Source organism: Conger conger, chromosome 2, assembly GCF_963514075.1.
Source record: "Conger conger chromosome 2, fConCon1.1, whole genome shotgun sequence".
Lineage (NCBI taxonomy): Eukaryota > Metazoa > Chordata > Actinopteri > Anguilliformes > Congridae > Conger > Conger conger.
In genome coordinates this window covers 24,690,044-24,708,248 of record NC_083761.1, presented here as the reverse complement: position 1 = coordinate 24,708,248, position 18,205 = coordinate 24,690,044, and the positions used below count along the sequence as shown (strand labels likewise).

Genomic DNA, 18,205 nt, shown 5'->3' with positions numbered 1-18,205 from the left:
GTCTTTTATCTCAGGAGTAGGTAGATACAGGCCACAGGCACAACGCAGGCTCAGCACAGCGTAGGCCCAAAAGAAGCAGAGCACAGGCATAGAGGAGGCTCAGCACTACACAGGCCCGACGCACACCCAAAAGAAGCATAGCGCAATTGTCAACGTAGGCACAGCCCCGAAGCAGGCACAACAATGAGCCGAAACAGGCAGAGAACAGGCCCAATGTCGGCACAGCACAGGCTGAACACAGGTTGAACACAGACCCACAACAGCACAGAGCCAATGCAGGCCTAAGAGAGGCCCAAAACAGAGCCGATGCAGACATAACACAGACACAGCAGAAGCCCAACATTGGCACAGCCGAGGCCCAACACAGAAAGCTCTTGAGCTACGCCGAGTGACTCACTTGTTAACACTGAAACAGCAAAAGAATTTGTACGAAAAGTACTGAAATATGATACCCGACACACAGAAACATGCACACATGAATATGGTGTGCATCTGCAGGGAATATGTTTCCAGCGGTTTATCATGTCATTTCATATCATATCATTCTGTGGTGGCGCTCACTCAGTTTGTAAATGTAACGCAATTGGTTTACTGTTCAAAATGGAACTTCCTGAAAAATGGCAGCAGAGAGCTAAATTCAGCTGCAAATAAAAACGAAATAAGCAAACAAAGGTGCGACTCCCACCCCTTCCGTACGGGTCAATCCTCAAGTCCAGTCAATCAAGAATAAAAAAAAAAAAAAAAAAAAGCTACGCACTGGCAGCCGTTGCACACGCCTACCGAGTCCGCCATTGAGAGAGACCCGCGTCGCGCTAACCCCCTCCCCCCACCCCGGTAATGATGTGAAAGAATGCTGCCCATTCTCTGGGGCTGAAAGGCTTTAGTACACCATTGAAATGGGTTCTTTTGTCAGGGGTCTCTATTCAGTATTCCTCCGAATGGCCATCTACTGCCCACGCATTCAGAGGACGAGCAATTGATTTACATCACAGTTAGCGTAGGACGCGTACGTCTTAAATAAAAAAAAAAAAACACAAAAAAAAAAAAGGATTTTTTCTTTTCCCTGTTAAGAAAGTCCGTTACTCATGGAATACCCCTGACCTTTGACCTTGGGAGATCCGACACGTTGCGGGGGTGGGGTAAATAAAAACAAAAACAAATAAACTAAATCAGTTCTGAGGATATGTACTCGTCATTGTACATATCCAGTTTTGCCCATTTAAGAGAAGTTAAAAAAAAAAAAAAAAACACAAAAGAGATCAATAAGTAAACATGAAATGTAAAATATTAAGAATAAAAAAAAATCTGTAAAACCAAAAAAAAAAAAAAGGAAAACAAGCATTTCAATTCCGATAAACCGCATAACTAACAACAAACAAGACAACCCCAGCTCACTTATTTTCAACCCACAATAATCTTTTCAGATGGACTTTTGACTGGACAATACACCGCCCCCCAAACTTTCACCATCTCCATCTTTACACAAACTCCCTCCCCACTGAAGCAGAACCCCGTTCTGTCCCGAGACATAAAAAACCCTCTGCATCTCACTCACTTAGGCTCTCTTCGTCTCGTTCCCTAACCTCCGCAGCGACACTAAACACAATGGCCGAACGACATCACGCTGCCCCGCCGGCTGAACAATGCCTCTTAATTATGCCCAGCGACAAATGAAACAAAACGCAAGGGGAAATGCACGGGAGCCTTTTCACTCCTACCTCTTTTAGAGGAGAAAAACGTAAATAAAAGACACTTCCTGCCTCCCGCACGGCCCGTACCACCCACTAATACACCCCCCACCCCGCCTCCGCCCGCCCCCAAAGCCCCCACAACCCCACCTCCAATAGTCAAAAAGAACCTAAGAAAGATAAAAGAACAAAACAAAACAAAACAAAAAAAAGAATCAGCCGATCTGAACTCTGTCGACTGAGAAGCGTTTCGGCCTACCGCACGCATGAACAGGTCTCTATGTAATGAAAGAAAATACACATATAAACACCAAAATATTTAAAGAAAATGGAGGACTGCGCACCCTGGAACTCGGGTGAGTGGACGTGACAGCGGGGAGCGTCCGAAAACGCGGCTGCTGCCGGCCCCCCGAAAACGGCTCCTTCGCTCGGCCTGATGCTAACGCAACGCTAGCGCTACACTAACGCACAGAGCGCGTGTGTGTCACTTCACTGCAGCCATTAACCACAATGTCAGTCCATTAACGGTAATTGACAGGAGGCTGTGGGAGGCCGGTGGGGGGATTTGCGGCCCTCCATTGTAGCTCGCCGAGCTCTCGTGATGAAGTGAGCGCGCGTTCCATGCCGACAATGAGAGGTTAATGCGTCTCTAGGCTCTATGGGCCAGAGCATGGGGGACTTGCAAGATGTGGGGGGAAAAACATCAAGAGTTCATTGTTTTGTATCCGGGCACTAAGTTAACACACACCGCGTACCATCTACACCGAAAGGGTCCGACAACACCACTGTTTACCATGGCGCACGACCGACCCGACGGCCTAACCCATTATTAAAGCCAACACACCTTCCTTAAACCTTAAACCCACAGCAAGCTTTTAAAAGAGGGGTACAGCGAGGGAGAGAGATAGCGGAGTGTCGATGCCGAGACGGAAAGAAGGGGCGAGAGGGACCGGGACACGCTTGCGTATTTTTCCGCTGCGCGGCAACCTCGCGAGGAAGGGAAAATTTAAAGAGCGAATACGGAGGTGGCGACCTCTGGGGGCTCCCCCGGGGGGAGGTGGGGTGAGTGCGCCTCGACACTTTACAGCATGATATGATGAGCTGTCACCGGCGCTTGAGGGGCCTAATGAGCTGTTGTGCTGTTCTGTGGGGGGTGGGTGGAGGGGTTAGGCTGACAGCGCTGTGATGGATCGGGGGCTCTCAGACTGACAAATTCCAGCACAAGCGGCAAAGCTGCCAAACGCGCCGAGCGATAAGAGACGCGCCGGGGGCCTGCGTCCGAGGGCCCGCGGTGACACGCCGTGCGGTGTGTGCGAGTGTGTGTGTGTGTGCGAGTGTGTGTGTGTGTGCGAGTGTGTGTGTGTGTGTGTGAGTGTGTGAGTGAGTGTGTGTGTGTGAGTGTGTGTGTGTGTGTGTATGTGTGTCAGTGTGAGTGTGTGAGTGAGTGTGTGTGTGTGAGTGTGTGTGTGTGTGTATGTGTGTCAGTGTGTGTATGTGTCAGTGTGAGCGTGTGTGTGTGTATGTGTCAGTGTGTGCGTGTGTGTGTATGTGTCAGTGTGTGCATGTGTCAGTGTGTGTGTGTGTGCGTGTATGTCTGCGCATGTGTCAGCATATGTGTGCGTGTGTATGTGGTTCTGCGTATATGTGCATGTCAGTGTGTGTGTGTGTTAGTGCGTATGTGTCAGTGTGTATGTGTCTGTGGGCATGCATGTGTGTTTGTGCTTATGCGTGCGTTTGTGTGTGTGTGCGTACTAGATGTAGGTTTCCACACACCCTTAGCATTGCTGCGTTGTTTGCTCGAATGTATATAAACTACACAGTATACCCTGTGTGTGTGTGTGTGTGCGCATGTCTCTGAGCACAGTGTGCAGAATTCCACAAATGTGCAAGAACAAACAAATCCAAGGTCACAGGGTGAGTGTGTGTGTGTGTGTGTGTGTGTGTGTGTGTGTGTGTGCGCAGTCAGAACAGTATGTGCAGCATGCATGAGCGAGTGAGCACGTGCAATCAGCAGTCTGTGTGTTCCGTGCATGAGTGTGTGTGTGTGTGTGTGTGTGTGTTGGCAGTCAGAAAAGTATGTGTAGCATATATGAGCGAGTGAGTGAGCAAGCGAGCACGTGCAATCAGCAGTCTGAGTGTTGCGTGCACGTGTGTGTGTGTGTGCGCCTAGTCAGTATTGCATACACAGAAGCTTGCAACTTCAAGCGGCCTAAACAACTCAGGAAATGCTGTGTTATTTGATTCACGCATTGACGTACCCAGCCATAAACAACATTAAAACGGACCATAACAAATGTAATCAGGAAAGAGAATTAAAAAAATGATTATCCTAATGAAAGCAGCCAATCAGCCATGTAGCTACTTCCTATGTTAATTGCAGGGGACCTGCATTGATCCAAGCATGCCAAATACAGGCTACATACAGGCTATACCTGCTACAAAATGAGCCTGTGTTGACACACAGGTCAAACTAGGTCAAATACAAATTCAAGAAATATTGTAGAAACCAAGGTCGTTTTGAATAAACGAACATGAATATGAATATTTGACTGAATAATTTTACTTTTATTGCAACATTATTTCATTTTCGCACACATGCACGCACCCACACATGCACCACACACGCACGTGTGCGCGCGCGCACGCACGCACACACGCACACACGCACACACGCACACACACGGTTGCCCATATGCCTTACATAAACAAACCCTTGGGGAGTTATGTAGGCCTCTTGGAGCCCTTTCTCATTCCCGCATTTCAGATCCTACCAGCATTCCTATTTCAGAAAAACCAGAAAAATCAGACAGCCCCTTTGCTCCTGGGACAAGAGTAGATTTAAAAGTTAATCTATTCACTTTACTGCAATGACAGGCTGGCTTCTGTGATCTGGGAAGAGCACAGAAATGTTATCTGGGCCAGAGACTTCACTGTCATTTGCATGGGTGTATTTTTCCCCTCTTCTTTATTATTTGTTGTTTTTGTTTTTTTTACATGAAGTAATACATCAATTTGAAGCACCAAAACAATGTTTTTGTTTTATTGTTGACGTAATCTTGGAGAAAGGCCTTAAAAATAAATGGCTTTAAAAATGGTAACCTTGCGTTTTAAAAATCGGCAAACGATAAAATGTAGCACAAAGAAATGATCACATAACAATAATAATAATAATACATTTTAATAATTTCATTATCATTTTTTCATTGATAATTCTTCCTATGGAAGAGAGGCCTATTGTACACTGTTCCTGCACCTTAGAAGCCGGATGAAGGAGGAAGAAAAGAATCAGACGCCACACGGCACTCGTTCATCCTGGCTTAACGCAGCGAAGCCTCCGTGTTCCGGAAAACGGCCTGGCGCTTGGGCACCAACAAATGCCCTTGCGCTCCACCCCCCGTCCCGCTGCCCCACGGGGCCACCCTACCCACCGCCAAGGGGCATTTCCCACAAAGGTGAAGAGCTCTGGCCGGGGCAGGAAGGACCGCGGTTTAACCATGAGCAGGCCCAATCACCGACTCTCCCATTTCCTGATTAAAAATGTCTCCCAAGTAACTAATGCCTTTTTTTGTCCTCACCCTCTGACTACTGCACAGCTTTTCAGCCTGAAGAATTAAATTTTTTTTAACAGAACCGCAACATAAACAGGAATATATTAATTTGTAATGGGAAACATACTACTGTATATATTTGAATCCAATGCGTGTGGGCTCTTCTTTGCTCATTTTTGCAGGTACCTTTGACAGCATTTGAAATAAAATGAGAGAATTGCCCTAAACAGCCCAACAAACAGATGATGTGAATAAGGGATAAAAGAACAATGTGTGTGTGTATGTGTGTGTGTGTGTGTATGCTTGTGTGCGTAAGGGGTGGGGGGGGGAAGGGGGGTCAAATGTCACCCCAACCACACACAGAGGGTTATCGTTAATCCCCAAATGCAATACAATACCTATTGTACAACAAAAATAAAGTATAAGTTCCTGTAAAAATGCCAGCAAAGTATTTCCCACTGAAGTACCACTTGCAATGCGTATTTAAAAACGTCTGGCAGCCAACATAACTTTACCACGCACACACACACACACACACAAATACACGTGCACGGCCTGAATCGAACCCTCCACTCTTAAATGCATCCCCCCCCCCGAAGACAAAAAAACAAACCTTTCCTTCAATAATTGCATGAATAAAACTCACCGAGCACTCGTGTAACCTTAAAGCAGGAAGTTGTCATTCGGACCTCCCGTCTACGTCTCCCTCACCTCCCCCCGCCCCGCCTCGCCCTGCCGCCCCAGGCCGAGAAGAGAGGGACGGCGGAAGGCGAAAAGAAAAGAGCGAGGGAGGGAGGGAAGGAGGAAGGGGACGGGAGGAGCGAGGGACTCACCCAGCAGTTGAGGTTGAGGTGCCAGCAGCCGAGCTGCTGCAGGAGGGAGAATCCCGAGGAGGAGGAGAGGGGGCCTCCTTTGCAGCCCTGTTCCTCCATCGCAGCGGGAACGCTGTCCCGCGAGTACATAGCGGCCCTCTCCGCTCCCCCGTCCGACCCCGACGCCTTCCCCCGCCCCCCCTCCCCTCGGCCGGCCGACGACCTCCCCGAAAAGGCCTTCTCTGTCTCCCGCTCTCCTTTTCCTCCTCCTCGTTTTCCCAAAACCCCGCTTTTTCCCGTAGCTCTCCCCCCACCGAACCCGCCGCGCGCGCTACCATTCAATCAGCCCTCCCCCGTTTATCTTTCTTTCTCCCGCTCGTCGCTCACTTATCGATTCGAAAAGCTACTTTGAGGGGGAAAAAACGAAACAAAAACGCCACTCTGGGGAGACGGAGGGGTCGGCGGTTCCGAGGCCTGGGCCGTTGGGGGGGGGTGGGGGGTGGGGTTAAGGGGGGGGGGGGGTTGGCGGATTTGGGCCGGCGCTAAGACGAGCCTCTCGCCCGCCCGGCGCATGCCAACCGCACCAGCACCGCTGCTCCCCAGTTCGGCTCCAGTTATCGTTTTTTTTATCCTTTTCTTTTTTTAAGTAAAAGAGAAACGGAGAAAAGACGGGGGGGTAATGTGGGCTACGACTCCTAGCGCGGGAGCAAAGTGCTCGGGTAGAAGCCTTCCCACCGACGAAAACCAAACGAAATAAATAAAAAATAAAATAAAACAAACAAACCAAAAACAAAAAAAACACCGCCGAAACAAAACAACACAAAAACGTTGAAAGTTACCCGACCCCGGAGTTGCGCCCCACCATGTGTAGGCTAAGCATCGGGGGCTCGTCGGGGGTGCCCCGAAAAGCGGCGGCGCCTTGAAAGCTTCTGCGTGAAGGAGCGCGCAAGGCGAGACGAGGAGGAGCGGGGATGAAGGGAGAGGAAAAAAGGAGGAAGGAGACGGAGCAGCATCCGTAAAGCAGCGCGAGATCAGCACACTGGAGCGAGCAGTCATTTATCTGAGCCTGTGCAGGTCCCCCCGCGAAAAAAGCACAACACGCTCGCGCGCGCACACACACTTCCCTCGGAGACCAGAGCGGGAAAATTTTCCCCTCTTGTCACTTTGACACGGCTGTGACATCTACATCATGGGGCTTTTTCATTTCTCTCTCTCTCTCGGTCTCCGTTTTTTTTTTTTTTTTTTTACGAGTGGCTCGCCTTTTCTTTTCCGTTTTTTTTTTTTAAGAAGTAGAACAAGGAGAGGAAGAGGAGGATGAAGAAGAAAAGGAAAGAGCGGAAAAAAAAAAAACAGAGGCGCTAAATTTTGACTAACCTGTCTCTGTAGCTCCTCGCCTGTCCACAAGGCCCCTTAACCACCTGCCCCCTGTGCCTTTCATTCTTTATTTACTGTACTTAAACAATACCCCACGATATTTAGCCCTGAAAGACCTTTTTCTACAGACCAGTTTCAGGCTTTCAAACAACTGTAACATTATTGGGAGTCAAAACCTACAGCACGTTCAGAGGGCACTTTCATATTTTTCATATTTTAAAACATGTTTTGTCCTTTTCCTTTAATGAGAAATATTTTAAAAGAGAGAGCTAGAAAAAAGCTTTACAATTACAATGACGAAACTGTAATAAACTAAATAACGCGATTGAGGGGAAGATGAGAGGAACATTTCGTAACCCACTGAACATGAAAAACATGAAAGTTTGGTGGGTTATGAAAAGCTTAGTGATATAATAAAATATAATAAAAATAAAAACACTCTATATACGTTTTATATACAAATAAAATGTTTTTTTACAGTTTTTTTTAAAGAATTTAAATTCATAAAGTAATTACTTCCCTCATTGAATATTGTAAAGGTATCTGTCAAGAAGGGGGGAGGACAACAAACACAGCCTTTCTGTCTCTCTCAAACAGCACAACGCACACGACAAAAATAAAAACAAAACAAACAAAATAAGGCCAAGGACAAAACAAATGCTCTTCCTCAAACTTTTTACATTTTCTGTGTTCGTCGTGCCTGCGGAACATCCGCCAGAGAGCTCTCTGGGCCCTTAACGCTGAAATGCCGAAACAAAAACCGGCAGAATTTCCTTTACACGGGAATAACAAAAGCTGCGAGAGCCCGGCTTGACAAGCCAAAGAGCCCCGACAACACGGCGGCTAATTACCTCCACTCCTTCCATTCAGCCGCCCGCCACGCTCCTGCCGAACCCTTTGTCGCACGTGCGCTTTCTTAAGCTAACCGCCGGTTCGCCTGCCGCTAACCGACAGCCCCCAATCAGTCGGGACACAATGGTAGCACGCCGGCCTTGCCAGCCGGAGAGAAACTCTCTTTCCTCTCTCTTTCCGGCTCAACCCGGACCACGACAGGGAAAGTGCAGAAAAAAAACAAAACAAAACAATACAAACAAAAAACAATACTCGTCGTACCGAACAAGCTACAACAGAGTACCGCCCGTCCAATGCAAAATACACACTAAACTTTGAAGTAAATCTGATGAGACAATTTTTTAAATATTTGTACTCACACACCCGTGCGCGCACACGTACGCAGACACACACGTGTGCAAACGGACAAAACACACGGGCGGCTGCCCACCTGCTAGAACTCTTTAAACTATTTATTTGTTTTGTTTTTGCCAAAACTTTGTGCGGCATTTTTGAAGATGCTGATCAACTTGTGATACACTGCTTTAGAACAGTACACAAAGGCGATTTGAAAAACAGACATTTCAGAAAACAAAAATGTTTCTCTTAAATTTCCTTGAAGTTGATGGTAACCTGCATTAGAACATTTCAAAGGCTGAATCAAACTTATGACAACGGTCATCCAAAAGCAGGGCTCTATAATTGCCAATAACATACCTTAGAGAAATTAATTACTTCAAACTGAAACTTACAAAATGTAATAGATGCAAAATAACATTGAAATCTATACACTTTTTAATAAATATTCAACATCCAAAAAGGAAAACAACCTTAAATTGTAGGACAAACCTAAGCTTTGTTTACCAAAATTCAAACACGTTCCCAGATAATTCAACTCCAGAAATGTTGTAGAAAAAATAAACCAGTATTGTCATAAATATACATATTTTTTGTGACTATATAGAGGTATAAGTATATAAATAAATATAAAAGACTGCACAAATAAAAATTGACCCAACAAAGTGGTAGGTAGAATAAAAAAAAAAAAAGACAAGCAAAAAAAAAAAAAAAAAAAAAAAAAAAAAAAAGACAGCTTACCATTTACACCGGCTTGGTTTGGGATGGGTACCGATGCGTCTGGTTTCCTGGTTATAACAAGCATGCTGCTGCTTGCGGTAGCGCTCAGACTACACAAGACGCGACGCCGCGCTGTCATCAGCTACTCCACTGGAGGGCAGCACCTTCCCAGACTGCCGTCCGGCGACCAGATCGCCCGAGCCGATAACAAAAGCCCAGATGAGACACGGCGAGTCAAGCCAAGCCACCCAAGCGCCCGGGACCCGAGTCCTCTCCGCAGACTAAGCGCCGCTCAAACTCCCCCGATCGCCAGAATTAAGCGCGCGCGGCGGGAAAGATCTCGCCGACGCACATCTCTCCCCCCTCCGCTCATCCTCATATCCCTCTTAATAAGCTCTTTTGTGTCCATCTTCCTTTCTTTGATAAGTTGAAAGAACAAAAAAAAAAAAAAAAAAAAAAAAAAAAAAAAAGGCTTTCACTTCTTTTCCAGAGCTTGGCAAACATAAAGGTACTCGAGACCGGTCTATACAACTTTCCCCTAACTTGGCTAAACTCGAACAGCGGGCGTCCTCCTCCGTGTCATTAAACCTAAACGCATCGCTCGTTTCAGAGGTCGAAAACGAAAACAAACTTAAAAACAAAGCAGGGAAAAAAAAAAAACACCCAAAAGAAGAGTAAAATGCAGGGTGGCAGCAGCACATGACCGAAAGGGAGTCGCTCTCCTTCTCCTTCTGCGTTTTGCTCACTCACAATTTTGATGTAGATACAGGGAAAATATAAAGGCAGCAGACATAAATGAGAGCCTTAAAAAAAAAAGAAAAAAAGAAATAGCACATTGTTGCTGCTTTGCGAATTGCGCCACTTTCTTTAACGACGGCGACGCAAAAGCAACCAAACTCCAAAATCAAACCAACAAACCGGCATCAAAAAAAGAAAAAGAAAAAAAAAAAACAAACCCAGAAACAAGTCACATTAATTTCAGAAGCACTGGCAGAAATTTAGCGCGGGCAACTAATGGCAATAAGAGACGGACCCCGCTCTTAAAGCCGCGATCCGAACACACTCGAAAACCACCGCTGTGCGCCTTTTAACCATAGTAGAAAAAAATTACTATTGATCTTCAAATAGCGATAATTGAAAAGATCAAAAAGATTAAACAAAATCGAGAAATGTGCTGACTTACCATGTTATGCTTTTTTTTTGTTGCAACTTTTTGTTAAAAAAAAAAAAAAAGATTTTGCTCAAAGATGCTGCATCGGAGGTGTCAAATTTTAGCAGTGACTCTTGATCGCGTTACTTCCGCAGCCCTGCCTCGCAATGCTTCAGAACTTTTCCCTTTCTCTTTTATTTTGTTTGTGGTACCTCGCTTTTTTTTCCGCTAAAGACTTTAAAAGCCTTCAGCGCAGTAAACCAGCACAAATTATCTTGCCACCTTGCTCAGCTCTGATGCTTTGGCCGCTAACTTTGGAAGGCCCTTTACTACTGCATCAAAATTAGCATTGTCAAAGCAGTTAATGAATATTAATATTGTATTTGTCATTGGAGCTGGCCCGTTGCTGAACTCCAAGTCATCCATCAGGGACAAGATTAAGAACACAATTATTTCTGACTGACAGGGACCAAATCTGCGAGATTTCCCCCCCCCCCCCCCCAACAATTTAAAGAAAAAGACACAATATCATCTTAAGGTGTCTCCCTAGAGACAAGAGACCAGATTAATACACTTTTAATGAAGCAAGATTTTATTGTGCGTGAACTGGCAGGGTGGAGGGGGGTGGGGGGGCAATATTCCAACTCACAAATTCAGCATTTTACTGAAAGCCTTGAACCCACAAATGGCACATCTTATGCGACAGCTATCCAAAACATTTTTGTTCAATATATTCTTTGGAGACTTTTTTCACTGGAATCTCTGTTTTAAGGCTCCATATTTATTCTCAAACAGAATAATTTCATCCAAGCCTTTTTTTTTTTTTTTTTTTTTTACTGAAGGGAATCACACGCAGATTAGTCCAGAGTTCCTACACAAATTTGGCAAGAAACGCCTTAATCAATCGCTTCAACTATAACCACAACTTCCAGTGCATTGACCCCCGATGCTGTATCTCACCTGCTTTAGACCACACAATCTGCTTTCACCAAAACCCACAAAGCCCAACTCAACCACAAACGGCAATTTCACCGGGTGCCCGACTTTCAAAATCACTTCCCATGATAAAACAAACAAAAATTATACATTTATGCAGTGTTTTCGTAAAAACAAAAAAGAAAACTGCCGCATTCATCTCTCCTCAAGACTTTCGGCGAGAAGGTATCGTTCAAGCAAATTAGGCGACAATCGCCTGAAGAGTAATCTACCACAAACCCTTTCATTTCAGCATCCTTACCTGCGACTGCCTCTCTGGGAAATTAGCGACGTAACATGCCATTTAACACGCTTTCCGTCCTCGCAGAAAAGAGCGTCCTCGCGCCGCGCATCTTACGAAGCGCGAAAAGCTGAAGAACGCGGGCAAAAAAAAAAAACGGCTTTTATTTAGAATTCCGCGACTTAAATAATTAACTGCAAAAATAAACAGAACTTAAGCGCGAGGCTACGCCATCTGGATCCGGCTGTTCGAGACTGCGGTTTTTGCTCCGTTTACCGTTCCCCGCTTTCGTTTTTTTTTTTTTTTTCTCCCCGCCAGGGGAAGACAACCGCAAAACCTTTAAGTTTCAAATTGTTTGGTTTTTGTTCGTTTCAATAAAAAATATAAAAAAAACATATATAAGCTGGGGTGAGGGGGTTTCGTGGGGGGGGGCGGAAAATGACAGATGCGGGGACTAATGCTATCAGACCGATGAATCGCTGAAGGTCTGGGTCAAACAGTGGGCTCATCGCAGAATGGCCGTCTCCTGCTGGTCACTCCGTCGGCCCCCTAATACCATTAGCAACCCTTAGATGAACATTCTAAATTGGAGTTTTGTTCTGGAGGTGCCAACCTGACCCCCCATCCCACCAGCCCAAGGCTGCAAATGCAGATGGTGGAGTCTTTTACTAAAATGAGGGGAAGAAAAGAAGAAGAAAAAAAAAGCAGATTAAATTCTGCCGATTTTTTGCACGTTTTGCGCCGAAGCCGACGGCTTCACCGTCCTCTTTTATCGGCGCGCCTTTTCCCGTTGTGATATATGCAAAAAAAAAAAATACAAATAAACTAAATAACTATTCTGAATTTATAGGACAACGTTAACAATTCCAAATTAACCTGCAAGTAATAGGATATAAAAATATTCTCTTCGTAATTTCGAATATCACCGTGTCTGGTTATGAATGTAAGGAGGAGTAAACACTAATCGCTTGACAGACCACAGGTTTATTGTAAGACATTAAGGAATAATGAGGAGTGGATTTAAAATAACGTTCAAAACAAGCCAGGTTTTTTGTTTGTTCGTTTAGTGCGCCTCTCAACTTGAATCAATGGCACTTGTAACTGTCATTTTCAGTTTTATCTCTGTTGGTGCTGCCATTAACCGAGATCCAAAGCATTTCAGTGTTTAAGCATTAAAAATGGATGAGGCACGAGATAGAATTTATATAAATTATTTTGTCAAATAGAATTACACTAATAGTACTTCTACGACAACTAAAAAAATTATAATAACCATATTATTACAATTATTATGATTATTATTATTATTATAATTATGAGAACTTTTTGTATAATTATTAGTACTTTTTGTATTATTATTATTATTATTATTATTATTATTATTATTATCTTATTATTGTTATTGTGGCATTAAGTTTGATTATAAGAAAATATAAATTGTAACATTGTTACTGTTATTTGTGCATTGCCATTATTATTAGCTATACCAGTATTCATTTAAATAGCTATATACTTGAAATTTGGTATATACTTTTAAATGGTGAAAAAAGAGAATAAAAACAAGATGAAATTCACTTGACCTGACATTAATATATGCTTGCACGCACACCAGTGCACGCCTGTAAACACTTGCGCGCGCACACACACACACACACACACACACACACACGCGCGCGCGCACATAAAAGCACACACGCACGCACAAAGCACACTGCACCCTGTACCGCACATTCACAAGAATACCAAAAAAGAAATGTAGAGAATCACAATCCGCCGGTGCGCATGAGAAGTGTGGAGGACAGGAAGTGTGATTTGTTTGAGCGCACGCGGCGCGGCGACGCTGCCGGGCTCGCCCTCTCCCCTCCTCGCCGGAGCTCGGCGAACGCTCGGGCGGCACAGCGTGATGGCATCAGCCCGAGTATCAAATTAACTCTCCGACTTTGAAACTTATTGATCTGCTATTAAGACACTACTGAACTTGATGAAGTGAGTGCTGTAGGTGACTGTGAGACTTCAAAGTGCCGCGCAGCCACATAAAACAAGCCGCTTTGATCCTCTGCGCCGATCTGGAGAGAGGGCTTTAGAACCCCCGAATCTAGCTAAGCCTGTCCTTCACCGAGAGCCGCGTCTGATTCGCGACCGGCCGACACCTTGATAATGTTAATTGCGCAAGGTTTAACAAGCGGGCGAATGCAAGGAAAACAATATCGTGCGAGGAGACCACCCTGACGGTCGTGCTCTTTCTAACACGCACACTCGCACACGCGAGGGCAAACGCCCGCGCCCCCGGTTCCGAGCGGTCGGGGCAGTCGGCCTTCAAATGCGCCGAGCGGTTCGCACGTCCGGCTCTCCCTTCTTCCCCTTTCTCGCTCTCTCCGTCCTCCCGCTTAGCCGGAGGAAAACGCACGTTTGGCTTTCCCCGTAAGACGCGAAGAGCCAAAGCACCTTATTAAATTCCGCGATGCAGATAACGAAAGCCCCGGTTCTATTCAATCAAAGGGGGGGGGGGGGGCGACTAAAAATTCCATATTGTTCGGGCGGCAAGGTTTCCCCCCCCAAACAGAATTTCCAATGTGTAATACTATGTGTTTATGAAGAACAATGAATAATTCTGAATAAAATATGCCGATTGTGAAGTGAACTATTCCTGCTCGGCCCGGGGCTCCCCATCACGCTCGGCGTTTGAAGAGGCGTGCCGACGATCCCCACACAGGCTCTTGCCTTACGCCACTGGGTGGAGATGCACACCGACTCGCATTAGGACTGAAAAGAAGAAATAAACGCGAGATGCGTTCGACTGATGATTAGAAGAAGGGGGAAAAAGTTACAATCGGAAGAAATAAATTAAGAGAATGCCACACCGCTTTTCGTGCTCCGAGATTAACAGAAATATCATGAAACAATCCTGGGTTATCAGACGTGGAGCTTTACATTTTCCTTACATTTATGCTTTGTGACTAATGACAAAAGCGTCTCACAGCTAAACAACAAAGCCTACATGTAAGTATCCTGAGACTTCTTTATTTGTGCAGAAGTTACACTGGCTTAAATCTTCCAATGGTGGTAGAAGCACACGTGTACATTTTATATTTATTGACAAAGATTCGTTCCAATTTCACCTTTTCTGCAATCTTTTTGTAAGCAGAAAATCCGAAACATTTTGCAAACAATGACAAATATTCACCCAGATGTGGAAACAGGACAGCCAAACGAGCAGATATGTTAGCATTGAGAATTCAGTTCAAGGTATTCTCAAGTCAGGGCTAAAATGTGGAAATTGGTACATGACTAATAGACATCATTTAAAGTAAAAATTTCTTATCTAATTTATTTCATCCATAATATAAGTTTAGGGGTTTACTCAGTTGGTCAGTTGGAAAGAAAACATGACTGATATTAGTCTTTCCATTCAGGCCACAGTGAGCTTTCTCTGAATCACAACTTAGCACTTAAAAAAAAAAATATATATATATATTTCTATATAAATTCAGGTAGCTTATCTTTCACCAGTTTTCAATAGGCAACAATACAGGGAACAAGCTCAATATATAAGCTCAAATATTTGAAAAGCATTCACACATAATGTGTTTATTAATATCACTATTAGTTGCTGTTATTATTCCTAATACCAACTGTCATCAAACCATGAGCACTATCAATGCTGAGAATGTAGTATGTGTATACCATTCACATCCCGACCTCAAATGCACACGTTATTGCAACACCTAATAACCCGATACATACCATTGCCTTCAGCAGAGATAATCCTTTATTTTTTAACCCACTTGCAACACCTAACTTAAAGGAATCACTTCCACTCTGACAAACGTAAAAAGAGGGAAAAAAAACAAAAACTGGGGGATGGGAAGAGGAAAAAGAACAAGAAGGAAAAAAAAATAATAATAATAATAATACAAAAAAAAAAAAAAAAAACGTGCCACAAGCACACATACGAGAACTTTCACCAATTAGTGTGGGGAGATGGGAGAGGGAGCAGGCACAGCGGCTGGTGCTCAAAGAGCCGGGCCTCGCGGCAAAGCTGTCATGTCGGCAGGATTGATCAACAGCCCCACTATTTCTAATGGCATCTTGTCATGAAGCCTCAGCCATGGGGAGCCACCTGCCTAACTCCTCACAGACAGACGAGGGTGTGTGTGCACGCGCGTGCTTGCGTGTGTGTGTGTGTGTGTGTATGTGTGTATGTGTGTGTGTGCGTGTGCGTGTGTGTTTGGGGGGGTACGTATTCCATGCCAATGTCTTTTACTAACAATTTCAGAAGGGGCTTCATCCCCCCCACCCCCCACCTATCCCCCCCTCACCCCGTACATGCATATCCCTCGGTTGAAATGTGACAGGTGCGCTACACTGCCTCAACTTGCCTCGTCCTACTAAGCAAAACACGCCGAATGCTAATGGGAGAGGTACAAGGGTAAAAAACATCGCCACGTCAAATATGTATTTATAAAAATATTTAAATAAATATAAATAAATATATCTAATTAATTTCAAGTGGGTCACATGTACAGTGTTTAAAAATATGCCAAAATGGTATATCGTAGATTCATGTCAGGTCAAATTGCCTCGATTGAAAATAGAAATTGATAAAATGCTGCCAATTATGACAAAATTCATATTTATGAATTTTTTAATTTTTTTTTAATTTTTATAGCTAATAGCCAAAATACTAATATAAATGGCTGCCTTATTTACTAAATATTTTTTTAAAAGCCACTTTCCTGTGGTCTGTGGATAGCACGTTTCCTCAAAAACGCACATGCTAACTTCCGCGAAATCGATAAATGAAATATTTTTTACACGTTTAAAAAAAAAGACTATTCGGCTAGCTTTATTACATCCTCTGCTGTCACACAATTCTTACCTCGCTAACAAAAAAGTCAAATAAAAGTTACAGAACTTTTCGAGTTCAAGGTAGCGCCCGATTTCGGTTGCATGTCACGTACGTTAACCTTTTTATCGGTGCTGCCTCTGGTCTCGTCAGTCGATGAAATTCTCTGCCCGCGGCTATGGCTTAGCCGAGGGACACAGACCAATGAAAAAATATTTCATTGTGTTAGCATTTCAAATAGCGGGTATATGGGGGGGGATTGGGGGGGACGCAGAAGAAGAGCTAACCGATCATTGCCAGAGGAATTAATTGGCTATTCCGAGAATAATGTCCCTTGCCCAAGCTCCTCCGAGGCCGAGCTCTGACGGAGGCCACATTTTGTTCGGTGTCTTCAAAAAGAGACCGCTTGGGGGTAGCTGGCCGTATTCGGGGGTTTTAGCGCATTCCCCTAAAGGCCAGAAAATTAATCAGAGCCGCTGAACCAGACTCGGCTAATCCGTCCCCTAATTAAAACGCAGAAAAAACCCATTACGCTTTGCCGTACTGTGGAATCGACAAAATAAATAAATCAATAAATAAAAAAAGTAGCGAAAAACATATTACAATCGAAAAAACTGGAACTTCATTCAGTCATTGACAAGAACAATGCAAGTTTTTAAAAAAATTATGGAAACGTCCACATATTACATACAAATCGAGAGGAGAGAGAAATGTAGAACAATGGACTCAACTCGGCTCTCGGCCAACGCTCAATAAATGGCTCAAGATGGAGCTACCTTGGTGGTGCTTCTATCCTTTTATTCAGAGGGATTTAAGTTCGAGCTCTATTTCACATCGCCCAAGCATATGCAATGACCCTGACTGATATTAGTGTATCTGTAGACACATCTTAATCTAACCTTTTTAAAGCTCTGTGGCTTTCAAACTCAAAACAGCATAAACAATGAGTATTGTTGGGGGGGCCCTGGGAGACTCTTCAGAAGTGTTGGCTTGGTCTGGGGCAGGAACCCTCCGGATAAACAGCTGCTTATACGCCCGAATCAGCAGCTCCACACACCAAAGCGGGAAAACAACAGCAAAAAAAAAGAAAAAGAAAAAAAAAAAAGAAAGAGGGGAAAAAAAAAGAAAAAGAGAAACAACAAAAAAGGATCGAGATTAGGGAACCTTCCCAAATGTTCCATCTTTCCATATCGACCGCCGGGCCTATAGCGCAAGGTGTCGATTTCGCTCCCCCTAAGACGGCGTACGAATTCGCAGCGCTCCCATTATGCCGTCTCGGCGCTCATTGTGAATTCCGCCAACGAAGTCAATCTTATTAACTTCCGCGCCGGTTCACACATGACATTTTCTTCAATTTTCTCGCCAACATCAAAAACATCAATTAGCAGCTCGAAAATAGGAAGGAGCGAATGAGAGAGTCCGATAACGCAGACTTATTTGAAGCTGAGGGTAAATCTATTCTCCGGTTTCTGAATGTGTTCATTACAATTGCATTTTCAAAGAAGACCTCCAAATAGCAAAGAAATTAAATTTATCTTCTAGAAATGTCCAGAAATTGTTTTTTTTTTTTTTTTTTTAATCCTGTGTCTATCTCCTGGTCTCAGTGTGCAACACAAAGTATAGCGGGAGGATTTTTTTCTCTCTCATTATAACAGATCACAAC

At 44.3% G+C, this 18,205-nt stretch overlaps 1 protein-coding gene across 18 annotated transcripts in view; it reads right to left on the bottom strand.

Annotated features, from left to right (window-relative positions):
• tcf7l2 (transcription factor 7 like 2) overlaps positions 1–18,205 on the bottom strand; it is a 110,393-nt gene that overhangs the window by 25,820 nt on the left and 66,368 nt on the right. The gene's annotated exons all lie outside the window — the stretch shown is intronic.